This window comes from Pseudophryne corroboree, chromosome 2 (assembly GCF_028390025.1).
Source record: "Pseudophryne corroboree isolate aPseCor3 chromosome 2, aPseCor3.hap2, whole genome shotgun sequence".
In the NCBI taxonomy this organism is placed as follows: domain Eukaryota; kingdom Metazoa; phylum Chordata; class Amphibia; order Anura; family Myobatrachidae; genus Pseudophryne; species Pseudophryne corroboree.
Window position 1 is genome coordinate 672192264 of NC_086445.1, and position 27056 is coordinate 672219319.

At 47.8% G+C, this 27056-nt stretch overlaps 1 protein-coding gene across 6 annotated transcripts in view; it reads right to left on the minus strand.

The window, feature by feature from the left end:
• The window catches only part of RBBP5 (RB binding protein 5, histone lysine methyltransferase complex subunit), a 508962-nt gene that overhangs the window by 15278 nt on the left and 466628 nt on the right, over window positions 1–27056 (minus strand). The gene's annotated exons all lie outside the window — the stretch shown is intronic.

The window sequence follows — 27056 nt, forward strand, 5'->3', positions numbered from 1 at the left end:
AATAGCAAAGGTGCACAGCTACCAAGCACCTGCTCATTATGTAAACAATTTTCTTTTTCTCATTCTCAATCACAATTTACCTATGAAAATTATATCCCCCTATATACTCAAAAAAACAGACAGTATATATATATATATATATATATATATAATTACTAGTATAAACTAATATCGTAAACATTCCAGCCAAAGAGGCACTTAGAACATGAAAAGGTAAAAAGGAAGAAAAAAAATAAACCTTCCAGCTTAAAAAATTAAGGAGAGAAATTTCTTAAAGGAATAGATACACAAAACAAAGGCGAAAGCCTTATATAGAACATGACATTCTTTAGATCTTCATAAACAGAGGAGATTATGCTTTATCATCCACCGATATTATGTAAACCAATTCTCTCGTTCAAACCATCAGGGGTGAGAGTGCCTAATGAGAATATCCATAATGCCTCTATTGTACACAGGCAATTAAATCTGTCTCCCCCTCTCGGGGTGGGAGCCACAGACTTAATCCCCTGCACCTTCAATACCTCAACATTCCCAGCATGACAATACGTAACATGTCTTGAAACACTGTGCTTAAGATTCTTTTTAATGACATTCCTTCCCTGCTTGAGAAATCTAACATTTAAGCTTCTAATAGTCATTCCCACATATTGTTTTCAACATATGCAACTGGGATGCAGTCAGTTTACCTCCAATCAAAATCTAGACGTTCAAAATCCCGACACCAATTGACCGATGGTCAAAATCCTGACATGGACAAAATACCGACATGTAAAATGCCGACAGGTCAAAATACCGACATGAGTTTTTCATGATTTTTTTAATTGAAACCGACTTGTTCATACTTTACCATCCCAGTGGACCTGGAGGGGGAATATAATAGTGTGCCGAGCGCAGCGAGCCATGCGAGGGGACGCGGTACACTTTATATGGTGTCCATGTTGACTTATGTCGACATACACACAAAAAAAACAACAAAAACCGCATGTTAGTATTTTGACCTGTCGGCATTTTACTTGTCGGTATTTTGACCTTGTCTGTATTTTAAATGTCGGTATTTTGTCCATGTCGGTATTTTGACCATCGATCAATTGGTGTCGGGGATTTTGAACGTCGGGATTTTGATTGGAGGTATTTCAGACTGATCCCATGCAACTAGTGTTACTTCTTTTCTTTCTTAAATTAATTCTAACACATTTGGTTTAAAGTTCACACATTCTTGTCACCCTACGCACATCAATTATTTGGATATTGCTCTCTCCGTCAGCGAAGAAGCTGTGGTCACGAGTCTGGAGCCCTTTGACAAAAAACCCCAACCGAGGTCCAAGTCCGTTGGTGAGCTACTGCTGTGGAGGGGAAAAGCGTTTTGAGACCCAGCCAAGGAGGTCTCTAACCCACTGAAAAGAAACATTCTTGCCGTGAGTACTGCAAGTTACAGCTGTGATTAGCGGGGGTCGATCATCTGACACAGCGCTCTCCCCCTGTTAGTTTTTAATCTACATACTATATGTGAGCTACACATGAACTGTTTTAGCCACTCCAAGCTTACAAGTGAATTGCTATTGCTGCTTTTCCACTTAAAGGAACTGTGGCTTCTTAAATGCAACAAAACAACAAATTCAACATACAGCAGTTTAAAATCATGAGGATTTCTTTGAACTTTTAAACAGACATTCCGTTGGAGTAGAGGGCAATTTGATATAAACAATTTGCACGTATATCTGGTTTGCAATATTTATGTATATTGACTCCTTTTATATATATTGAATGGGATTTTTTATTTTAATGTGTTTTGAATAATAAAGAACTTTTCTAATATATTGCGCTCCCTTGATAATTGTTATTATCATCATAAAACGCTTTTACAGGACAAAGCCCTCAATTCCGACACACGTCGAGCAGAAGCTAAGGCCAACAAAGTGAAAGCCTTCCACGTGAGAAACTTGACCAGCCTCCAGTAAAGGCTCACAGCAATCCGATTGTAGGAAATGCAACACCACGTTAAGATTCCAGGGTTCCGTCGGCGCCACAAAGGGAGGCTGGATGTGCAGAACCCCTTTCAAGAAAGTATGAACCTCAGGGAGTGCAGCCAATTGTTTCTGGAAGAAAATGGATAAAGCCGAAATCTGGACTTTTATGGATTCCAATCCCAGGCCCATATACACACCTGCTTGCAGGAAGAGGAGAAACCGTCCAAGTTGAAACTCTACCGTAGGAAACCTCTTGGATTCACACCAAGACACATTTTTTCCAAATGCGATGGTAATGTTTAGACGTTACTCCTTTCATAGCGTGTATCAGGGTAGGAATAACCTTGCTCAGAATACCCTTCCGGGATGAGATCTGGCGTTCAACCTCCATGCCGTCAAACGTAGCCGCTGTAAGTCTTGATAAGCGAACGTCTCCTGTAACAGAAGATCCTCGCGAAGAGGAAGAGGCCTCGGATCTTCCAGCAGTACGTCCAGAAGATCCGCGCACCAAGCTCTTCTTGGCCAGTCCGGAGCAATGAGAATTGCCTGAACCTTTGTTCTCTTTATGAGTTTTAAAACTCTTGAAATGAGAGGAAGTGGAGGGAACACATACACTGACTTGAACACCCACGGTGTTACCAGGGCATCCACCGCCACAGCTTGTGGGTCTCTCGACCTGGAACAGTACCTACGAAGCTTCTTGTTGAGACATGAGGCCATCATGTCTATTTGAGGCATGCCCAAAAGACTGGTCAGCTCTGTGAAAACCTCCGGATGGAGGCCCCATTCTCCCGGATGGAGATCGTGCCTGCTGAAGTTGTCCATTCCTGGAAGGAAGATTGCTGACAGCGCCACTGCGTGCTTTTCTGCCCAGAGGAGGATTCTTGTTACTTCTGACATAGCAGCTCTGCTCTTTGTTCCTCCCTGTCGGTTTATGTAGGCCACCGTCGTCACAATGTCCGACTGTACTTGAATGGCCTGATTTTGCGGAAGATGGGTCGCTTGGAGAAGACCGTTGTATACGGCTCTCAGTTCCAGAATGTTTATTGGAAGTATGGATTCCAGACTTGACCACCTTCCTTGGAAGGTTTCCCCTTGAGTGACTGCGCCCCAGCCCCTGAGAATTGCATCCATGGTTAGAAGGATCCAGTTCTGAACCCCGAACCTGCGGCCCTCCAGAAGGTGAGGCATTTGCAGCCACCAGAGGAGTGAAATCCTTGCTTTCGGCGACAGAAGTATCCTCTGGTGCATGTGTAGGTGAGATCCCGACCACTTGTCTAGGAGATCCAGTTGGAAAGACTGAGCATGATATCTTCCGTACTGTAGAGCCTCGTAGGAGGCAACCATCTTACCCAAAAGGCAAATGCACTGATGAACGGATACTCGGGTAGGCTTCAAGAAATCCCGGACCATTGATTGTATCACCAACGCTTTTTCCACCGGTAGAAACACCCTCTGTACTTCCGTGTCGAGGATCATCCTCAGGAAAGACAATCTCTTTGTCGGCTCCAAATGTGACTTTGGAAGGTTCAGGATCCAACCATGTTCCCTGAGCAAATGAGTCGTGAGAGCAATGAACTGCAACAACTTCTCCCTGGACGATGCCTTTAATCACCAATTCGTCCAGATATGGAATTATGTTCACTCCCTGTCTGCGGAGGAGAACCAGCATCTCTGCCATCACCTTGGTGCCGTAGAGAGACCGAATGGCAGTGCCTGGAACTGATAGTCTAACAGTGCAAATCTGAGATAAGCCTGATGCAAATTGGAATGTGGAAGTACACATCCTTGATATCTAGGGATACCAGAAACTCTCCCGCCTCCAGACCCGAGATCACTGCTCTCAGAGACTCCATTTTGAATTTGAACTCCTTCAGAAAAGGGTTTAACGATTTCAAGTTCAAAATCGGTCTGACCAAACCATCTGGTTTCAGTACCAAGAAAAGGTTTGAATAGTAACTCTTGTGTTACATATGAGGTGGAACTGGAACGCTGACCTTTCCAATTTTTCAATGGCTTCCTGTAGGATAGCCCTTTTTGTCAGTAAAGCTGGCAAGCCTGATTGGAAGAATCGGTGAGGCGGGAGTTTTTGAAACTCCAGTCTGTATCCCTGGGACACAATATCCTGTATCCAGGCCGGACGACACCCAGACGTGGCTGAAACATCTGAGTCTCGCCTCCACCAGCTCGTTCTCCAGGCTGTACGGACCACCGTCATGTTGAGGATTTAGAGGAACCAGGATTATGCTTCTGGTCCTGGGAACCTGTAGGTGCAGGCTTCTTGGATTTTGCCCGACCACCTCTAAAGAAGGTGGTAGGAGGCTTGGACTTTTTCGTCTTAACGGTCCGAAAGGACTGCGATGTAGATGAAGAAAAGGGTTTCTTCGTAGAAGGAGTAGCTGAGGGAAGAAAGGGTGACTTACCCGCGGTTGCCGTGGAAATCCACACATCAAACGCTTCCCCAAAGATAGCCTGACATGTGAAGGGTAGGTTCTCCACACTTCTCCTGGATTCCGCGTCTGCAGACCATTAGCGTAGCCAGAGTCCCCTACGAGCTGAGACAGCCATGGAAGATATCCATGCATTCAGAGTATCCAGGTCCTTCATGGACTCTACCATAAAACCCGCGAAATCCTGTATGCTACGTAAAAACAGTTCAATGTCACTTCTATCCAGTGTATCTAAGTCTTCTAGTAACGTGCCTGACCACTTTACTATGGCTTTAGAAATCCATGCACAGGCAATAGTGGGCCTTAACGCCACTCCTGAAGCAGTGTATATGGATTTGAGAGTAGTGTCAATTTTACGATCAGCTGGTTCTTTTAACGTGGTAGATCCAGGGACAGGTAAAACCACCTTTTTTGACAGTCTGGAGACAGATGCGTCAACTATGGGTGGGTTTCCCATTTTTTTTTCTATCCTCCTCAGGAAAGGGAAAAGCAACCAGAATCCTTTTTGGGATTTGGAATTTTTTCTCCGGGTTTTCCCAGGATTTTTCAAATAGAGCATTTAATTGTTTAGATGCAGGGAAGGTTAGTGAGGCTTTCTTATTGTCTGTGAAGTAAGCCTCCTCAACCTGGTCAGGTGGTGTGTCAGTAATGTTTAACACATCCCTAATGGCCTCAATCATGAGCTGCACCCCCTTTGCAAGGGATGCTGCCCCCCTCAGCACATCCCCATCACCGTCTGCCGTGTCAGAGTCGGCATCCGTGTCGGCTTGCATAATCTGTGCAAGTGCACGTTTCTTTGGGTATATGCTACGGGATTTAGAAGGAATAGGAACAGAACCTGACCAAACTGCCATAGAATTCTTTAAAACCTGAGTTTCACTCTCAGTATGAGCCACCCTAGTAGAAATCTGAGAGATCATTCCCTTAACTGAAGTCAGCCATTGTGGCTCAGATCTAGAAACCTGAGACAAGACATTACATTCCTGGGTACATGGAATGGATTCCTCTGGAGAAGAAACCTCCTCTGCAGCATAAGACACAGAGTCCCTGGACATGGCTATGTGAGAGAACATACACCCCCCCACACACAGGAAAATGTCAGACAGTTTTCCCTCCTAGTTCCTGCAGAGAAACACAGAGCTTGGAGCCAGCACACACACAGCGCTTCAATAGGTAGATATAAACCAAATACCTGGCGCTGACAGTGTACCCTTAAAAGACTACACAGTAATATACAGCCCCCCCCTCTCCCTTCTACAACCCAGTGGTACCGCACAGGATAGCTGGAGTCGTGTGGAGGGACAGCACTCCCTGTCAGTGTCGCTGTAGGTGTATCTGCAGGGAGAAAATGGAGCTGGAAGCCGCTGGGTCCGCTCTGAGTAGCTCCGCCCCTTGAACATGGCGCGTCTTCCCGCTTTCAAATCTTTATACTGGCCTGAGGTATGGGCTAGTAACGTTACCGAGGTCCCTGACAGCCTTAAGTGACCAGTGTAGGGTATTCGCGCTGGCTCAGGGCGCCCCTCATAGCGCCGCACTGTGTACCTCTGAGCTCTCCGGAGCGTCCTACCCTGTTGCCGCCATTCACACCGGCTCCCCGCTTGTCGGGTCGCCGGTGACACACTCGCCACCGGAATCTTCTGGCTCTGTTAGGGGGTGGCGGCATGATGTGGGAGTGAGCGGTCGCCTCGGGCGGCTAACGATCATCACCCTCAGGAGCTGTATCCTGTCAGCAGAGATAGTGGCCAATAACCTTTCAGGGTTGGACACTACTCCTCCCCTAAGTCCCACGAAGCAGGGAGGCTGTTGCAAGCAGCTTTCCTGTGCCTAACGCTAAGAAAAATAATAAAACTAGAAAAACTCCTATGGAGCTCCCCTAGCTGTGACCGGCTCCTCCGGACACATTTTCTAAACTGAGTCTGGTAGGAGGGGCATAGAGGGAGGAGCCAGCCCACACTATTAAACTCTTAAAGTGCCAGTGGCTCCTAGTGGACCCATCTATACACCATGGTACTAATGTGGACCCCAGCATCCTCTAGGACGTAAGAGAAATAAAGTAATGTAAAGCAGTAGAGTCTGTTAGCAAACAGCACAGGAGTACCAAACTGCCCAAGTAACATACAAAAATAAACTAAAAATATTTACGTAAAAACCAAAATGAACCACTTCATAGATACACAGGGATACATATAAAATAAGATTTAACTCACCGGTAAATCTATTTCTCGTAGTCCGTAGTGGATGCTGGGGACTCCGTAAGGACCATGGGGAATAGACGGGCTCCGCAGGAGACTGGGCACTCTAAGAAAGATTTAGTACTACTGGTGTGCACTGGCTCCTCCCTCTATGCCCCTCCTCCAGACCTCAGTTAAGGAAACTGTGCCCTGAAGAGCTGACATTACAAGGAAACGATTTTGGAATCCAGGGTAAGACTCATACCAGCCACACCGTATAACTTGTGATAGCTTTACCCAGTCAACAGTATGAACAACAACAGAGCATCAACAATGGATGCCAACATAACGTAACCCTTTATTAAGCAATAACTATATACACGTATTGCAGAAAGTCCGCACTTGGGACGGGCGCCCAGCATCCACTACGGACTACGAGAAATAGATTTACCGGTGAGTAAAATCTTATTTTCTCTAACGTCCTAGTGGATGCTGGGGACTCCGTAAGGACCATGGGGATTATACCAAAGCTCCCAAACGGGCGGGAGAGTGCGGATGACTCTGCAGCACCGAATGGGCAAACACAAGGTCCTCCTCAGCCAGGGTATCAAACTTGTAGAACTTAGCAAATGTGTTTGAACCCGACCAAGTAGCTGCTCGGCAAAGCTGTAATGCCGAGACCCCTCGGGCAGCTGCCCAAGAAAAGCCCACTTTCCTTGTGGAATGGGCTATCACTGATATTGGATGCGGCAATCCAGCCGCAGAATGAGCCTGCTGAATCGTGCTACAGATCCAGCGAGCAATAGTTTGCTTTGAAGCAGGAGCACCCAGCTTGTTGGATGCATACAGGATAAACAGCGAGTCAGTCTTCCTGACTCCAGCCGTCCTGGCTACATAGATCTTCAAAGCCCTGACTACATCAAGCAACTTGGAATCCTCCAAGTCTCGAGTAGCCGCAGGCACCACAATAGGTTGGTTCAAATGAAAAGATGACACCACCTTCGGCAGAAATTGCGGACGAGTCCGTAATTCTGCCCTGTCCATATGGAAAACTAGATAGGGGCTTTTACATGACAAAGCCGCCAATTCTGACACACGCCTAGCCGAAGCTAAGGCCAATAGCATGACCACCCTCCACGTGAGATACTTTAGCTCCACGGTCTTAAGTGGCTCAAACCAGTGGGATTTCAGGAAACCCAACACCACGTTGAGATCCCAAGGTGCCACTGGTGGCACAAAAGGGGGCTGAATATGCAGCACTCCCTTAACAAATGTCTGAACTTCAGGAAGAGAAGCCGGTTCCTTTTGAAAGAAAATGGATAGGGCCGAAATCTGGACCTTTATGGACCCCAACTTCAGGCCCATAGTCACTCCAGACTGTAGGAAGTGCAGGAACCGGCCCAGCTGGAATTCCTCTGTAGGGGCCTTCCTGGCCTCACACCAGGCAACATATTTTCGCCATATACGGTGATAGTGTTTCGCTGTCACGTCCTTCCTAGCCTTTATCAGCGTAGGAATAACTTCATCCGGAATGCCTTTTTCCGCTAGGATCCTGCGTTCAACCGCCATGCCGTCAAACGCAGCCGCGGTAAGTCTTGGAACAGACAGGGCCTCTGTTGCAACAGGTCCTGTCTGAGAGGCAGAGGCCATGGGTCCTCTGTGAACATTTCTTGCAGTTCCGGGTACCAAGTCCTTCTTGGCCTATCCGGAACAATGAGTATTGTTCTCACTCCTCTTTTTCTTACGATTCTCAGCACCTTGGGTATGAGAGGAAGAGGAGGAAACACATAGACCGACTGGAACACCCACGGTGTTACCAGGGCGTCCACAGCTATCGCCTGAGGGTCTCTTGACCTGGCGCAATACCTTTGTAGCTTTTGTTGAGACGGGACGCCATCATGTGGCAGTTCCCATCGATTTGTAATCTGAGTGAAGACTTCGTGACGAAGTCCCCACTCTCCCGGGTGGAGGTCGTGCCTGCTGAGGAAGTCTGCTTCCCAGTTGTCCACTCCCGGAATGAACACCGCTGACAGTGCTTGCACGTGATTCTCCGCCCAACGAAGAATCCTGGTGGCTTCTGCCATCGCCACTCTGCTTCTTGTGCCGCCCTGGCGGTTTACATGAGCCACTGCGGTGATGTTGTCTGACTGAATCAGCACCGGTTGGTCGCGAAGCAGAGGCTCCGCTTGACTCAGGGTGTTGTATATGGCCTTTAGTTCCAGGATATTTATGTGCAGACAAGCCTCCTGACTTGTCCACAACCCTTGGAAGTTTCTTCCCTGAGTGACTGCCCCCATCCTCGGAGGCTCGCATCCGTGGTCACCAGGACCCAGTCCTGTATGCCGAACCTGCGGCCCTCAAGAAGGTGAGCACTCTGCAGCCACCACAGAAGAGACACCCTGGCCCTCGGGGACAGGGTGATCAGCCGATGCATCTTAAGATGTGATCCGGACCACTTGTCCAACAGATCCCACTGAAAGATCCTCGCATGGAACCTGCCGAAGGGAATGGCTTCGTATGATGCCGCCATCTTTCCCAGGACTCGCGTGCAGCGATGCACCGACACCTGTTTCGGTTTCAAGAGGTCTCTGACTAGAGTCACGAGCTCTTGAGCCTTCTCCGCCGGGAGAAACACCTTCTTCTGGTCCGTGTCCAAAATTATGCCCAGAATAGGCAGACGCGTCGTAGGAATCAGCTGCGACTTTAGAATATTCAAAATCCAGCCGTCCTGTTGCAACACTTCCTGAGAGTGTGCTACGCTGATTAGCAACTGTTCTCTGGCCCTCGCCATTATGAGGAGATCGTCCAAGTATGGGATAATTGTGACTCCTTGCTTTCGAAGGACCACCATCATTTCTGCCATTACCTTGGTAAATATTCTCGGTGCCGTGGAGAGCCCAAACGGCAACGTCTGGAATTGGTAATGACAGTCCTGTACCACAAATCTGAGGTACTCCTGATGAGGTGGATAAATGGGGACATGCAAGTAAGCATCCTTGATGTCCAGAGACACCATAAAATCCCCCTCTTCCAGGCTTGCAATGACCGCTCTGAGCGATTCCATTTTGAACTTGATCTTTTCAGATAAATGTTCAGGGATTTTAAATTCAATATGGGTCTGACCGAACCGTCCGGTTTCGGTACCACAAACATTGTGGAATAGTATCCTCTTCCTTGTTGAAGGAGGGGAACCTTTACCACCACCTGCTGGAGATATAACTTGTGAATTGCCGCTAACACTACTTCCCTTTCTATGGGGGAAGCTGGCAGGGCCGATTTGAGGTAACGGTGATGGGGCATCACTTCGAATTCCAGCTTGTATCCCTGAGACACAATCTGTACAGCCCAGGGATCCACCTGTGAGCGAACCCACTGGTGGCTGAAATTTCGGAGACACGCCCCCACCGCTCCTGGCTCCTGTGGAGCCCCAGCGTCATGCGGTGGATTTAGTGGAAGCCGGGGAGGACTTCTGTTCCTGGGAACTAGCTGTATGGTGCAGCTTCTTTCCTCTACCCCTGCCTCTGGCAAGAAAGGACGCACCTCTGACCTTCTTGCTTCTCTGTGATCGAAAGGACTGCATTTGGTAATACGGTGCTTTCTTAGGCTGTGAGGGAATATATGGCAAAAAGTTTGACTTCCCAGCCGTAGCTGTGGAAACTAGGTCCGAGAGACCGTCCCCAAACAATTCCTCACCCTTGTAAGGTAACACCTCCATGTGCTTTTTGGAGTCGGCATCACCTGTCCATTGCCGAGTCCACAGGACCCTTCTGGCAGAAATTGACATTGCATTTATTCTAGAGCCCAGTAGGCAAATGTCCCTCTGGGCATCCCTCATATATAGGACAGCGTCTTTTATATGCCCCAGGGTCAGTAAAATGGTATCCTTGTCTAAGGTATCCATTTCCTCAGACAGATTATCTGTCCATGCTGCTACACAGCACTACACATCCAGGCCGACGCAATTGCCGGCCTCAGTATAGTACCCGAGTGTGCATAAACAGACTTCAGGATACTTTCCTGCTTCCTATCTGCAGGATCCTTTAGGGCGGCCGTATCCTGTGACGGCAGGGCCACCTTTTTAGATAAGCGTGTCAGAGCTTTATCTACCCTAGGGGAGGATTCCCAGCGCATCCTGTCCGTTGGCGGGAAAGAGTACGCCATAAGTAACCTTTTGGAAATCAGCACTTTCTTATCAGGGGAATCCCACGCTTTTTCACATAATTCATTTAACTCATGTGAAGGGGGAAAAGTCACCTCTTGCTTTTTCTCCCCATACATATACACCCTTTTGTCAGGGACAGGGTTTACCTCTGATATGTGCAATACATCCTTCATTGCTATAATCATGTAGCGGATGGCTTTAGCCATTTTAGGCTGCAATTTTGCATCATCGTCATCGACACTGGAGTCAGAATCCGTGTCGATATCTGTGTCACCCATTTTGGATAGTGGGCGCTTCTGAGACCCTGACGGCCTCTGCACTGTAGGATCGGGCATGGGCTGAGACCCCGACTGTCCCAAGGCATCAGCTTTATCCAACCTTTTATGTAAGGAGTTTACATTATCATTTAACACCTTCCACATATCCATCCAATCAGGTGTCGGCGCCGTCGGCGGAGACACCTTATTCATCTGTACTTGCTCTGCCTCCACATAGCCCTCTTCGTCAAACATGTCGACACACGCGTGCCGACACACCACACACACAGGGGATGCTCTATATGAGGACAGGACCCCCACAAGGCCTTTTGGAGAGACAGAGAGAGAGCATGCCAGCACACACCCCAGCGCTATATGACCCAGGAATCACACAGTAACTTAGTGTTTACCCAGTAGCCGCTGTATATATATTAAATGCGCTAAATTTATGTGCCCCCCCTCTCTTTTTACCCTTTCTACCGTGAGTCTGCAGGGGAGAGCCTGGGGAGCTTCCTCTCAGCGGAGCTGTGGAGAGAAAATGGCGCTGGTGAGTGCTGAGGAAGAAGGCCCCACCCCCTCAGCGGCGGGCTTCTGTCCCGCGATTTTGTGTAAAATTAATGGCGGGGGGCTCATGCATATAACAGTGTCCAACTGTATATATGCTGCTTTTGCCAGGAGGTATCTAATTGCTGCCCAGGGCGCCCCCCCCTGCGCCCTGCACCCTACAGTGACCGGAGTGTGTGGGATAGTGTGGGCGCAATGGCGCACAGCTGCAGTGCTGTGCGCTACCTCATATGAAGACAGGAGTCTTCTGCCGCCGATTTTGACGTCTTCTTTCTTCAACCCGCCGGCTTCTGACTTCTGGCTCTGCGAGGGGGACGGCGGCGTGGCTCCGGGAACGGACGACAAGGTCAGGTCCTGTGTTCGATCACTCTGGAGCTAATGGTGTCCAGTAGCCTAAGAAGCGCAACCTAGCCGCAGTTAGTAGGTTTGCTTCTCTCCCCTCAGTCCCACGTAGCAGAGAGTCTGTTGCCAGCAGAAACTCTCTGAAAATAAAAAAACCTAACTAAAATACTTTCTTATTAGCAAGCTCAGGAGAGCTCACTAAAATGCACCCAGCTCTGTCCGGGCACAGATTCTAACTGAGGTCTGGAGGAGGGGCATAGAGGGAGGAGCCAGTGCACACCAGTAGTACTAAATCTTTCTTAGAGTGCCCAGTCTCCTGTGGAGCCCGTCTATTCCCCATGGTCCTTACGGAGTCCCCAGCATCCACTAGGACGTTAGAGAAAAAATATTAATTAGAGTAAATAATAACACCACCATCTGGTAATGATTCTCTCAGATGAAACAATTGAGGGATTGTCCACTCCCGTCACTTAAACCCAGACGGGCCGTCGTGTTAAGTTGGTAGATCCAAAAGCATTCTCTCTGTAGTCTACCGCGATCACCAACCCAACTAAGCAGTGGAATATGGTCGAACAGCATACAACAAAAGTCCGTAAGATTGTGCTTACACAAGGCAAAATATCTCGCCACAGGTGGTGTATTGGAATCCAGCTTTTTTTGATAAAGTAGCGATACATCGCTATGGTTTCTTTCAAAAGTCTAATAGTTTTGCCCACATATAGTATGTTGCAGGGAAAAACTATAACATATACCACAAAGCGACTATTACAGTCCAGGTGATATCGGATGTTATGCAGTATGCCCTTGACAGGGTCCTTAAATTTGTCTCCCAAAAGCAAACATTTACAGTTCACACACCCAGGACATCTAAAATACAAGGAGGACTACCAGGCACTGTTACCTTTCTTCTTCTAGTCTCACCAGTTATACTTTCTTCTCTTAACAGCAAGATGACTACAGTATAATCAGGTTTCAATATGCCCAAGGTAATAATTAGAACAATAACGTTCTGTATTGTATTACTAAAGCTCAATGATCGCGCGGAGAGAAAGAATTTGTAGTTCCTACAGACCCATCACTTGAGAAAATTGGGGTCCTACTCCACTATTTCTGGGTCCCACCATATATTATGGGGGATGAGGGCAGAAAGCAGATGGGATAGTACTGGGTCACAAGGAAAGGGTTAGGGGCAGGAAGTGCTGTGGTTAGAAAGGGAGTAAGTAATGATAGCAGTTTGGGCAGTGCTGGTGGGAAGGAGGTGGTTAGTGAGAGGCAATACTGGGGGGAGAGATGGGGTAGGGAGGGTGTAAAGGAAGCAGCAGGGGCAGTACTCAGGGCAAGGAGTGGGATAGAGGCAGAAAGTGTTGGAGGTAAGGGTAGAAATCAGTTTGGGCAGAACTGGAGGACAGGGGATACGGCCACTCAGTATTAGCTGAGGAACACACAGGATTCTAACTCACAGCGTATCCTGCAGGACCCGGTCTGTTGTCCTCTAATTATTGTAGAGCTATAAATAAAGGATAATAATAATGCAATGCCCAGCATGCAGACAGTAAAAGGCTTTTTCTATTCTAACATCCAGATTTACAACCTAAGCTACTATCTATATTATATAAAATAAAAAATAAAATATAACAGACTACACAGAAGGTATTGTAGGCAGGATGCAGTGAAGATGCCGGCTGTAGGGAACTTGGCAGTCGAAATACTGATGCCGGGATCCCGACACCTGCAGAGTGGGGGGGGGGGGGGGGGGTAGGTTAGGGTTAGGCTGAGGGGAGTGGGGGTTAGGCAACCCCAAGGGAGATCAGGGTCAGGCTGCGAGAGAAGGGATGGTTGGGTTTAGGCAGCGGGCATGAGGGGTTGGGTTTAGGCACCTCTGTTGGGTGGTTAGGGTCAGGCACTAAGAGTTAGGGTGTGGAAACAGTGGGTTCGGGCGATGGGAGAAATATCCTCTATTTACCACTGTCGGGATTTCATACATTGGGATCCCGGCATCTATATTATGAACATCAGATCCTATGCGCCGGCATTACATACTGAGGCCTGATACCAAAATTATATTGTTCAGGCTGTGTACGGTGTAAATGTGTTGGCGCTTATACCCCCCAAAAATTTAATAGCCACAATTTTACTGTCCTTAATGTAAGAGGAGAGCATAGGCATAAAATAATCATTATGGTAGACTTATCGTTGATAAAGCTATTTCACAGGATCCACAGGATAATATTGGGATATGAGGTAGCTACAGCGGATTGGCACCAAACGTTCAAAGCTTTCGGCCTCCCAGAATGCAATGGGCCCGTTCATATATCCCCGCCTCCTGGCTCAGGCAAATCAGTTGTTTTCCAAAGGATCCTCAAATTAGGTGCGTCATGATGGGATCCCTGTGGATCCTGTGCACTTAGGAGAAATAGCGTTATCAACGGTAAGTCTACCGAAACGATTATTTCTCCGACAGGGTCCACAGGTTATCCACAGGATAACATTGGGATGTCCCAAAGTAATTTAGTGGTGGAGACGCTCCTGATTGGACATGAGAATCCTTCGCCCGAATTCAGCGTCCTGAGAGGCAAAGGCACCAAAGGCACAATGTCTAATGAATGTGTTAATAGAAAACCATGTGGCTGCCTTACATATCTGTTCTGCTGAAGCACCACGTTCTGCTGCCCATGACGGACCTACCTTACGAGTAGAGTGAGCAGACATTAGCCGGAACAGGGAGATCAGCGTGAGAGTATGCTTCTGAAATCGTCATCCGTAGCCACCTCGCCAGTGTCTGCTTATCAGCGGGCCATCCTCTCTTGTGAAATCCATAGAGGACGAAGAGAGTGTCCGTTTTTATGATGGCACTGGTACGATCCACGTAGATCCTTAAGGCACGGACTGCGTCCAACGATGCATCTCCCGCAGAAAGGTCCGGCCCTTGGAAGGCCGGGACTACAATTTCTTCGTTAAGGTGGAATTTAGAAACCACCTTAGGAAGATACCCAGATTTGGTTCTGAGAACTGCTCTATCAGGATAAGACCCAGAAATGGAGGGCAACATAACAATGCCCCTAATCTGAAACTCTTCTAGCTGAAGAAATAGCCAGTATAGAACAAAAAGAGAACTTTAGCTGTCAACCATTTAAGATCCACTCATTTTAGTGGTTCCAGTGTGGCAACTTAAAGGACCTTCAGGACTAAATTTAAGTCCCAAGGCATGTAGGAGGAACAAAAAGGAGGTTGAATGTGCAGCATTCCCTGGAAAAAAGTGCGCACATCCTGTAGGTTAGCAATTTTCTTTTGGAACCATACAGTCAATGCTCACACTTGTTACTCTCAAGGAAGCCACCCATAGACTTTTGGGGGTCATTCTGACCTGATCGCATGCTGCGGATTTTTGTAGCGCAGCAATCAGGTCAGAACTGTGCATGCGTATGTGCCGCAATGCGCAGGCGCGTCGTACGAGTGCAAAGTGGATTGGTGCCCAGCGATGGATTCTATGACGAATCCGTTTGCACGGGCATTAGCAAGGAGATTGACAGGATGGCGGCGTTTCTGGGTGTCAACCAACCGTTTTCTGGGAGTTGTTGTAAAAACGCAGGCATCTTTAGGCATTTGTAGGGCGGGTGTCTGACGTCAATTCCGGGACTGAAAAGTCAGAAGTGATTGCAGCGGCTGAGTAAGTTCTGAGCTACTCAGAAACTGCACAAATTGTGTTTACATCTCTCGGCTGCAAAAGCGATCGCACCCTTGCACAGCAAATATATAAACTCCAATGTGGGCGGCGAATATGCGTTTGCACGGCTGCTATAAACAGCTAGTGAGCGATCAACTCGGAATGACCCCCTTTGTTCATTCCTGCCTAAAGGAATGTCAAGACTCTGGAATTCTGAAAACCTGAGGTCAAATTTCCAGTCACTGCACCATTGAATATAGGCTTGCAATATTCGGTGATAATGCGAGCTGAGGAAGGTTTCCTTGCTCTGAGCATTGTTAGAATTACCTCTTGTGAGAATCCTCTTGCTTTCAGTATGAAAGTCTCAAAAGCCACTCCGTCAAAGACAGTTGATCCCGGTGCTTGTAATAGCAAGGACCCCGAGCCAGTAGATCTGGATGTTGAGGGAGTAGGAATGAAGCATCCACCGACATCTTCTGCAAATCTGTGTAACACTGTCTTCTGGATCTAGCTGGAGCTATTAGTATCACGGCACCTTTACCTTGTCATAGCTTTCGCATCACCGTGGGTAACAGCGTGATTGATGGAAACCCATAGGACAGATGAAAGTCCCAGCTCACTGACAGGGCATCTGAAAAGGTCGCTTTGGGATCCTTTGTTCTTGACCCGTATGTGGAAATATTGTTGTTCTGATGGGACGCCATGAGAGCTATCTCCGGTAACTCCCCCTTGTCTACCAGAGTTTGGAAGACCTTGGAGTGTAAAGCCCATTCGTGACTGAATGGCGTATCTACTGAAAAAAATCCGCTTCACTGCGGACAAGGCTGGATGATTAAGTTCTGCCCACCTTAACGTGTGACTTACCTTCTTCATTGCGTTTTGGCTGCGAGATCCTCCCTGATGGTTGAGGTACGCTACTGCAGTTTCACTGTCTGAGCGGATTTCAACTGGTTTCCCCTGAAGGACGTTCTTTGCCTGAATAAGTGCCATATATATGGCCCGAAGTTTCAATATATTTATTGGCAGGCAACTTTCTTCCTTGGTACACTGATCCTGAAAGCAACTCCTTCCTGACACCAATCCCCAGCCCTGAAGGCTGGCATCCGTTGTCAGAGTTTCCCAAGCTGATATCCAAAGAAGCCTCCCTTTGTCCAGATGGGATGTCTGCAGCCACCAGGCTAATGATCTCCTTACTTCCAGAGGAAGGACCATAATTTGCGTTTTCATTGTCTGAGTGGAACGGAGCGTACGCCACCGTGTCGAATGTCGACACCATCAATCCCAACACACGCATTGCCGCGTGAATGGATACCCTTTGACTGCGTAGCAGCTCCTGAGTCCTTGAACGAATTTTGGAGATTTTGTCCAGAAGTAAAAATACTCTCTGAATACAGCCCCCAAGTGAGTCAACCATTGTGACGGAACCAGGGACGACTTTGTCCAATTTATTAGCCAATCGTGTCTCTGCAAAAAAGCTATTTTCTGTTGCAGACGACACTGATGCCACCATAATTTTGGTGAATACTCTGGAAGCTGTGGCCAGTTCCAATGGTAGGACCTGAACTGAAAAATGTTGCTGGAGGATAGCAACCTGAGATAGCGCAGATGAGACAGTGCTATAGGAACATGTAGGTAAGCCTCCTGGATATCTAGGGATACCATCAAATCCTCCAGCTCCATGGCCAAAATAAAGGAACTTAAAGTCTCCATATGAAACCGAGGCACCCAAATGTACTTGTTCAGCACTTTGATAAAGAGTATGGGCCGGAACGACCCATTTGGCTTCTGGACTAGAAACAGGTTGGAATAAACCCTGTCCTCGTTATGCAGGAGGCATCTATGGCAGACTACTGCCAGATCTGTGCAAAATGAAGAAGTCGGCCTCCCTCTGTTATCCAAATGCTTTTTAGTCTTACCAGACTTGTCAGATTGCGACTGTTTGCCATAACCATTTCCATTTCTTTGAGACCGAAAGGTCAGAAAAGCTGGACATCTAGGCTTGGATTTGTGTGGAAGAAACCTTCACTTAACTGGAGTATACTTCTGACTCTAAAATACTGTTTAAATCTTAACCAAAAAGAATATCTCCAGTAAAGGCAAATACTCCAGAACCTTCTTAGATACTAAGTCAGCCTTCCATGTATGTAGCCAAACCGCTATGCGAGCGGCTACTGATACCTGAGAAGCAACTGTACCCATATCCCAGGCTGCGTCTATAAAAATAGCCTCCTGTTTAATATGTGCAATATGGGATTTTTGCTCTCTAAATGCCTAATGAAAGATTCCAATGCATCAGCCCAGGCTGCCACTGCTTTTGCCATCCAAGCTGAAGCCATGGTTGGTCTTATGATTGTCCCAGACAAGAAGAAAATGATTTTTTAGAAAACCATCTATTTTCCTATCCGTGACATCATTGAAGGCAGAGGTAATGTAGATTCCCTTTTTAAAAAGTCCCCAGCTGGAAGAGGAAAATGGGAATTCCATTTCTGTGGAATTCTAAACATACTGAGTGTACCCCAAGCCCTTGCATAAATTCCGTCAGCAGCTCGGACTCAGCAACCTCAGTCCTAACTGTTTTGGGACGTTTAAACACAAGTGCCTTAGATTTAACAAAGGCTCTGCTGCTTCCTCTAAGGATAGAATGGCTTTCATAGTACTAATCAGCTCAGGTATGTTACTGAGCCGAGGCAGGAGTGCGATGAGTCCTCATCCTCCGACGAGTCCTCATCTGAAATATGTGTAGACTACGAAGATGTTGTGACATATCTGTTATTTTACTTACCACCGGCCCTTCAGCCTGTTTTTGTTGAGAGGCCGCCGATTAATGTACTGGATGTGATAAACCCCAGGGTGGATTATAGCATGTAAGGGTTAATAGGGTAAACTATCCCTGGCATTATCTGCGCAGCTATACTGGACAACGTCTATGCAAAGGTAGCCCATGGTGGTTCAACTTGAACCCATGCCTGCCTCGGATCATTCAAGAGGCTTTGGTGAAAGCTAAACAATTTGCACATAATCCATTGTGAACCAGATCCTGAGAGGTTAACCCAGTTTAGCAAGACAAACATGAAATGAGTATTGGTGCTGCTGTGGAAAGTGCATCCTCCTCACCCTCTCCTCCCTTAGACATGATAAATAAATCAAACATCTGTACAGTGTTAAACACAATTTGTGACTGCAATCACTTTTAATTTTGTTAAAGTGACATACAATCCGACCCCTCCATGCTTTGCACCAGCATTGAGGATAGGAATACACAGAAACTGACAGAATTATAGTAAAGTCAGCAATCACACTAACAATCAGTCACAGGTTATACATTAGTATAATAAGCAATATGAGCACATAATTAACTACCGATACATTTCAAGTATGTAGGAGAAACATATTACTGCATTACCTTATATGGGAATTTAAAACGTATTCAGTCAAATAGCAAAAGAAACAGCAGCAATAGTTTACAGACTCATATGCATTAGGCACTTATCCAACTATTCGTACTCAAAGGTAGATAGAGACTTAGTGCTGTATCAACCGGCTCAAGAGAGTGGGATACAGGGAGACTTCACCCCACTTCCAGGAACGAGCAATACGTTAGTAAACGCTGAGTGGATCCAGACGCTATTAGTGTACACAATCACCCCGTGAACCTACAGTGAATACAGACGCCCAAGTGAACACTGATGCACCAGTCACACAGCCGCCTAAGCTGCGACTGGGTCCTTTTACATAGACAGCGTCTCAGACGGAAGCGGGAACTCAGTTCATGGTGGGAAACTCGGAGGAAACTGGTCATGAACCGAGGGAGGGACGACCAGGGGTGCGTCTTACTCATTATTGCTGACATCAAACCCAGGGATTGCGGCCTCATACTGCACCCCTGGAGCTATGATCCCTAAGGCCTAGCGCTGGTGCTCCTGAGATGGCAGCCGCGTCACCGACTGTTCGGTATGCTCCATCTCGAAACAGTGCAGCTGTGTCCGCGTTCCCCTACTAAGCGGAACTGATGCCTTACCTTCTCTCCATGCTCCGGCCATAGCCTGGTAACGACTTGCTAGTACATCCTACACAGACGCCCGCCGAAACAGAGCGGTACACGTGGGTAAGCATTGTCGTGACCTGGAGGGGAGTTGTTGGAGCGACTCTTTCTAAGGTACGTACAGTATAAGACACTTTTTAGAAAGATCACTCAAAAAAAATAGTAAGACTATAAAATAATTAAAAAAAAAAAAGCTTATGGCTGCTAAAAACCAGCAGCACATTGACCATGGTCAAGCTCCTGCCGCACAAAAAAAACACAAAAACACTGATTTGCCTAAGCCAGGAGGCGCGGATATATGGATGGGCCTGTTGCATTCTGGGAGGCCGAAAGCTTTAAGCGTTTGGTGCCAATCCGCTGTCGCTACCTCATATCTCATTGTTATCCTGTGGATAACCTGTGGAACCTACCGGAGAAAAAAAACTTATTTAATAAATAGGATTTTGGTTACCTACCGGTAAAGCCTTTTCTCGTAGTCCGTAGAGGATGCTGGGGTCCACATTAGTACCATGGGGTATAGACGGGTCCACCAGGAGCCACTGGCACTTTAAGAGTTTGAGAGTGTGGGCTGGCTCCTCCCTCTATGCCCCTCCTACCAGACTCAATCTAGAAACTATGCCCGATGAGACGGACATCTTTGAGAGAAGGATTATACACAGATAGTGGCGAGATTCATACCAGCTCACACACACTAGGCACGTCAAGCTAACGTAGCTTGAACACTCAGCAACTGCTGAAACATTACATACCAAGTAACAATGGAGTACTCAACTAAAACGAAGTTGTACTGAACCAAATAATGTTTGCAGGAAAGCAAAGCGCTGGGCGCCCAGCATCCTCTACGGACTACGAGAAAAGGATTTACCAGTGGGTAACCAAAAATCTATTTTCTCTTACGTCCTAGAGGATGCTGGGGTCCACATTAGTACCATGGGGATGTACCACAGCTCCCAGAACGGGAGGGAGAGCGCGGAGGCTCCTGCAGAACTGATTGACTGAACTTCAGATCATCAGAGGCCTAAGTATCGAACTTGTAAAACTGTGCAAACGCGTACAACCCAGACCAAGTTGCAGCTCGGTAAAGATGCAGTGACGAGACCCCCCGGGCAGCCGCCCAGGAAGACCCCACCTTACGAGTAGAGCGGGCCTTAACAGATTTTGGACACGGCAGTCCTGCTGTAGAATAAGTGTACTGGATAGTGAACAGAATCCAGCGAGAAATAGTCTGCTTAGAAGCAGGACACCCAATTTTCTAGGGATCATATAGGACAAACAGACAGTCCGACTTTCTGTGATGAGAAGTTCTCTTCACATATATCATCAGAGCCCTTACAACATACAAGGACTTTGATGTAATTGAAGAGTCAGTAAGCCACTGGCACCACAATAGGATGGTTGATATGAAATGCCGACACAACCTTCGGAAGAAACTGATGACGTGTCCGGAGCTCAGCTCTATCTTCGTGGAAGATCAAGTAAGGGCTTTTACAGGATAAAGCCCCCAATTCGGACACGCGTCTAGCAGAAGCTAAGGCCAACAACGTAACCGCCTTCCATGAAAAATTTGACCTCCACCTCCTGTAGAGGCTCAGACCAATCCAACTGGAGGAACTGCAACACCACGTTAAGGTCCCATGGCGTCGTAGGCGGTACAAAGGGAGGTTGAATGTGCAGAACTCCCTTCAAAAAAGTCTAAACCTCAGGGAGGGTAGCCAATTGTTTCTGAAAGAAAATGGATAGGGCCAAAATCTGGACCTTCACAGATCCTAACCTCAGGCCCATATCCACACCTGCTTGCAGGAAGAGGAGAAAACGTCAGAGTTGAAACTCTACCGTAGGAAACTTCTTGGATTCACACCAGGAGCATATTTCTTCCAAATACGATGGTAATGTTTAGACGTTACCCCTTTCCTAGCCTGTATGAGGGTAGGAATGACCTCCTTCGGAATGCCCTTCCGAGCAAGTATCAGGCGCTCAACCTCCATGCCGTCAAACGTAGCCGCGTTAAGTCTTGATAGGCAAACTGCCCCTGCTGCAGCAGGTCCTCCCAAAGAGGAAGAGGCCTCGATTCTTCTTGCAGTAGATACAGAAGGTCCGCGTACCAAGCCCTACTTGGCCAGTCTGGGGCAATGAGGATCGCTTGAATCTTTGTTCTCCTTATTAACGTTAGGATTCTTGGGATGAGTGGGAGTGGTGGAAACACGTACACTGACTGGAACACCCACGGAAACACCAGGGTGTCCACTGCCACTGCCTGTGGGTCCCTCGACCTGGAACAATAACGTCAAAGCTTCTTGTTGAGACGAGAGGCCATCATGTCAATTTGGGGTAATCCCCAAAGGTCTGTTATTTCCTTGCACACATCCGAATGCAGACCCCACTCCCCTGGATGGAGATCATGTCTGCTGATGAAGTCTGCTCCCCAGTTGTCTACTCCCGGAATGAAGATGGCTGACAGCGCCAACGTGTGTTTTTCTGTCCAGAGGAGTATTCTTGTCACCTCTGACATTGCCGCTCTGCTCTTCGTACCGCCTGTCGGTTTATGTAAGCCACTGTTGTTACGCTGTCCGACTGCACTTGAATGGCCCGATTTCTTAGAAGAGGGGCTGCCTGAAGAAGACCGTTGTAGACGGCTCTTAGTTCCAGAATGTTGATGGGCAGGCCGGCTTCCAGGCTTGACCACCGTCCTTGGAAGGTTACTCCTTGAGTGACTGCTCCCCAGGCCCGAAGGCTCGCATTCGTGGTTAGAAGGAAACATTTCTGAATCCCGAACCTGCAGCGCTCCAGAAGGTGAGGTAATTGTAACCACCAGATGAGCGAAATACTGGCCCTCGGCGACAGACAAATTCTCTGGTGCATGTGGAGATGAGATCCCGACCACTTGTCCAGGAGATCCAGTTGGAAGGTCCGAGCGTGGAACCTCCCGTACTGGAGAGCCTCGTAAGAGGCCACCATCTTTCCCAACAGGCAAATGCATTGATGAACCTACACATGGGCTGGCTTCAGGACATCCTGGACCAACGCCTTTTCCTGCGGAAAAATAAGAATTTACTTACCGATAATTCTATTTCTCATAGTCCGTAGTGGATGCTGGGACTTCCGTAAGGACCATGGGGAATAGCGGCTCCGCAGGAGACTGGGCACAAAAGTTAAAGCTTTAGACTAGCTGGTGTGCACTGGCTCCTCCCCCTATGACCCTCCTCCAAGCCTCAGTTAGGATACTGTGCCCGGACGAGCGTACATAATAAGGAAGGATTTTGAATCCCGGGTAAGACTCATACCAGCCACACTGTACAACCTGTGATCTGAACCCAGTTAACAGTATGATAAACGTAGGAGCCTCTGAAAAGATGGCTCACAACAATAAACAACCCGATTTTTTTGTAACAATAACTATATACAAGTATTGCAGACAATCCGCACTTGGGATGGGCGCCCAGCATCCACTACGGACTATGAGAAATAGAATTATCGGTAAGTAAATTCTTATTTTCTCTGACGTCCTAGTGGATGCTGGGACTTCCGTAAGGACCATGGGGATTATACCAAAGCTCCCAAACGGGCGGGAGAGTGCGGATGACTCTGCAGCACCGAATGAGAGAACTCCAGGTCCTCCTCAGCCAGGGTATCGAATTTGTAAAATTTTGCAAACGTGTTTGCCCCTGACCAAGTAGCTGCTCGGCAAAGTTGTAAAGCCGAGACCCCTCGGGCAGCCGCCCAAGATGAGCCCACTTTCCTTGTGGAATGGGCTTTAACAGATTTTGGCTGTGGCAGTCCTGCCACAGAATGTGCAAGCTGAATTGTACTACAAATCCAACGAGCAATCGTCTGCTTAGAAGCAGGAGCACCCAGCTTGTTGGGTGCATACAGGATAAACAGCGAGTCAGATTTTCTGACTCCAGCCGTCCTGGAAACATATATTTTCAGGGCCCTGACTACGTCCAACAACTTGGAGTCCTCCAAGTCCCTAGTAGCCGCAGGCACCACAATAGGTTGGTTCATGTGAAACGCTGAAACCACCTTAGGGAGAAATTGAGGACGAGTCCTCAATTCTGCCCTGTCTGAATGAAAAATTAGGTAATGGCTTTTATATGACAAAGCCGCCAATTCTGAGACACGCCTGGCTGACGCCAGAGCTAACAGCATGACCACCTTCCATGTGAGATATTTTAATTCCACAGTGGTAAGTGGTTCAAACCAATGTGATTTTAGGAACCCTAAAACTACATTGAGATCCCAAGGTGCCACTGGTGGCACAAAAGGAGGCTGTATATGCAGTACCCCCTTGACAAACGTCTGAACTTCAGGCAATGAAGCCAGTTCTTTCTGGAAGAAGATCGACAGGGCCGAAATTTGAACCTTAATGGATCCTAATTTTAGGCCCATAGACAGTCCTGCTTGCAGGAAATGCAGGAAACGACCCAGTTGAAATTCCTCTGTGGGGGCCTTCTTAGCCTCACACCAGGCAACATATTTTCGCCAAATGCGGTGATAATGTTTCGCGGTTACATCCTTCCTGGCTTTGATCAGGGTAGGGATGACTTCATCTGGAATGCCTTTTTCCATCAGGATCCGGCGTTCAACCTCCATGCCGTCAAACGCAGCCGCGGTAAGTCTTGGAACAGACAAGGTCCCTGCTGGAGCAGGTCCTTTCTTAGAGGTAGAGGCCACGGGTCCTCCGTGAGCATCTCTTGCAGTTCCGGGTACCAAGTTCTTCTTGGCCAATCCGGAGCCACGAGTATAGTCTTCACTCCTCTCCTTCTTATGATTCTCAGTACTTTTGGAATGAGAGGCAGAGGAGGGAACACATACACCGACTGGTACACCCACGGTGTTACCAGAGCGTCCACCGCTATTGCCTGAGGGTCCCTTGACCTGGCGCAATATCTGTCCAGTTTTTTGTTGAGACGGGACACCATCATGTCCACCTTTGGTTTTTCCCAACGGTTTACAATCACTTGAAAGACTTCTGGGTGAAGTCCCCACTCCCCCGGGTGGAGGTCGTGTCTGCTGAGGAAGTCTGCTTCCCAGTTGTCCACTCCCGGAATGAACACTGCTGACAGTGCCACCACATGATTTTCCGCCCAGCGAAGAATCCTTGCAGCTTCTGCCATTGCCCTCCTGCTTCTTGTGCCGCCCTGTCTGTTGACGTGGGCGACTGCCGTGATGTTGTCCGATTGGATCAATACCGACTGACCCTGAAGCAGAGGCCTTGCTTGACTTAGGGCATTGTAAATGGCCCTTAGTTCCAGGATATTTATGTGAAGAGACGTTTCCATGCTTGACCACAAGCCCTGGAAATTTCTTCCCTGTGTGACTGCTCCCCAGCCTCTCAGGCTGGCATCGGTGGTCACCAGCATCCAATCCTGAATGTCGAATCTGCGGCCCTCTAGAAGATGAGCACTCTGTAACCACCACAGGAGAGACACCCTTGTCCTTGGAGATAGGGTTATCCGCTGATGCATCTGAAGATGCGATCCGGACCATTTGTCCAGCAGATCCCACTGAAAAGTTCTTGCATGGAATCTTCCGAATGGAATCGCTTCGTAAGAAGCCACCATTTTTCCCAGAACTCTCGTGCATTGATGCACTGACACTTGGCCTGGTTTTAGGAGTTTCCTGACTAGCTCGGATAACTCCCTGGCCTTCTCCTCCGGGAGAAACACCTTTTTCTGGACTGTGTCCAGAATCATCCCCAGGAACAGTAGACGTGTCGTTGGAATCAGCTGTGATTTTGGGATATTTAGGATCCACCCGTGCTGACGTAGCACTACCTGAGATAGTGCTACTCCGACCTCTAACTGTTCCCTGGACCTTGCCCTTATCAGGAGATCGTCCAAGTAAGGGATAATTAAGACGCCTTTTCTTCGAAGAAGAATCATCATTTCGGCCATTACCTTGGTAAAGACCCGTGGTGCCGTGGACAATCCAAACGGCAGCGTCTGAAACTGATAATGACAGTTTTGTACCACAAACCTGAGGTACCCTTGGTGAGAAGGGTAGATTGGGACATGGAGATAAGCATCTTTGATGTCTAGAGATACCATATAGTCCCCTTCTTCCAGGTTCGCTATCACTGCTCTGAGTGACTCCATCTTGAATTTGAACCTTTTTATGTAAGTGTTCAAGGATTTTAGATTTAAAATTGGTCTCACCGAGCCGTCCGGCTTCGGTACCACAAACAGCGTGGAATAATACCCCTTTTCCTGTTGTAGGAGGGGTACCTTGATTATCACCTGCTGGGAATACAGCTTGTGAATAGCTTCCACTACCGCCTCCCTGTCGGAGGGAGACGTTGGTAGAGCAGACTTCAGGAACCGGCGAGGGGGAGACGTCTCGAATTCCAATTTGTACCCCTGTGATACTACCTGCAGGATCCAGGGGTCCACTTGCGAGTGAGCCCACTGCGCGCTGAAATTCTTGAGACGGCCCCCCACCGTGCCTGAGTCCGCTTGTAGAGCCCCAGCGTCATGCTGAAGACTTGGCAGAAGCGGGGGAGGGCTTCTGCTCCTGGGAAGAGGCTGCCTGGTGCAGTCTTTTTCCCCTTCCTCTGCCCCGGGGCAGAAATGAGTGGCCCTTTGCCCGCTTGCCCTTATGGGAACGAAAGGACTGAGTTTGAAAAGACGGTGTCTTTTTCTGCTGAGAGGTGACCTGGGGTAAAAAGGTGGATTTTCCAGCCGTTGCTGTGGCCACCAGGTCCGATAGACCGACCCCAAATAACTCCTCCCCTTTATACGGCAATACTTCCATATGTCGTTTGGAATCCGCATCACCTGACCACTGTCGCGTCCTTAACGCTCTTCTGGCAGAAATGGACATCGCACTCACTCTAGATGCCAGGGTGCAAATATCCCTCTGTGCATCTCGCATATATAGTAATGCATCCTTTAAATGCTCTATAGTTAATAATATACTGTCCCTATCCAGGGTATCAATATTTTCAGTCAGGGAATCCGACCAAGCCACTCCAGCACTGCACATCCAGGCTGAGGCGATTGCTGGTCGCAGTATAACACCAGTATGTGTGTATATACCTTTTAGGATATTTTCCAGCCTTCTATCAGCTGGTTCCTTAAGGGCGGCCGTATCGGGAGACGGTAACGCCACTTGTTTTGATAAGCCTGTGAGCGCCTTATCTACCCTAGGAGGTGTTTCCCAACGTGCCCTAACCTCTGGCGGGAAAGGGTATAGTGCCAATAATTTATTAGAAATCAGCAGTTTTTTATCGGGGGAAAACCACGCTTTATCACACACCTCATTTAATTCATCTGATTCAGGAAAAACTACTGGTAGTTTTTTCACACCCCACATAATACCCTTTTTTGTGGTACTTGTAGTGTCAGAAATATTCAATGCCTCCTTCATTGCCGTGATCATGTAACGTGTGGCCCTACTGGACATTACGTTTGTCTCCTCACCGTCGACACTGGATTC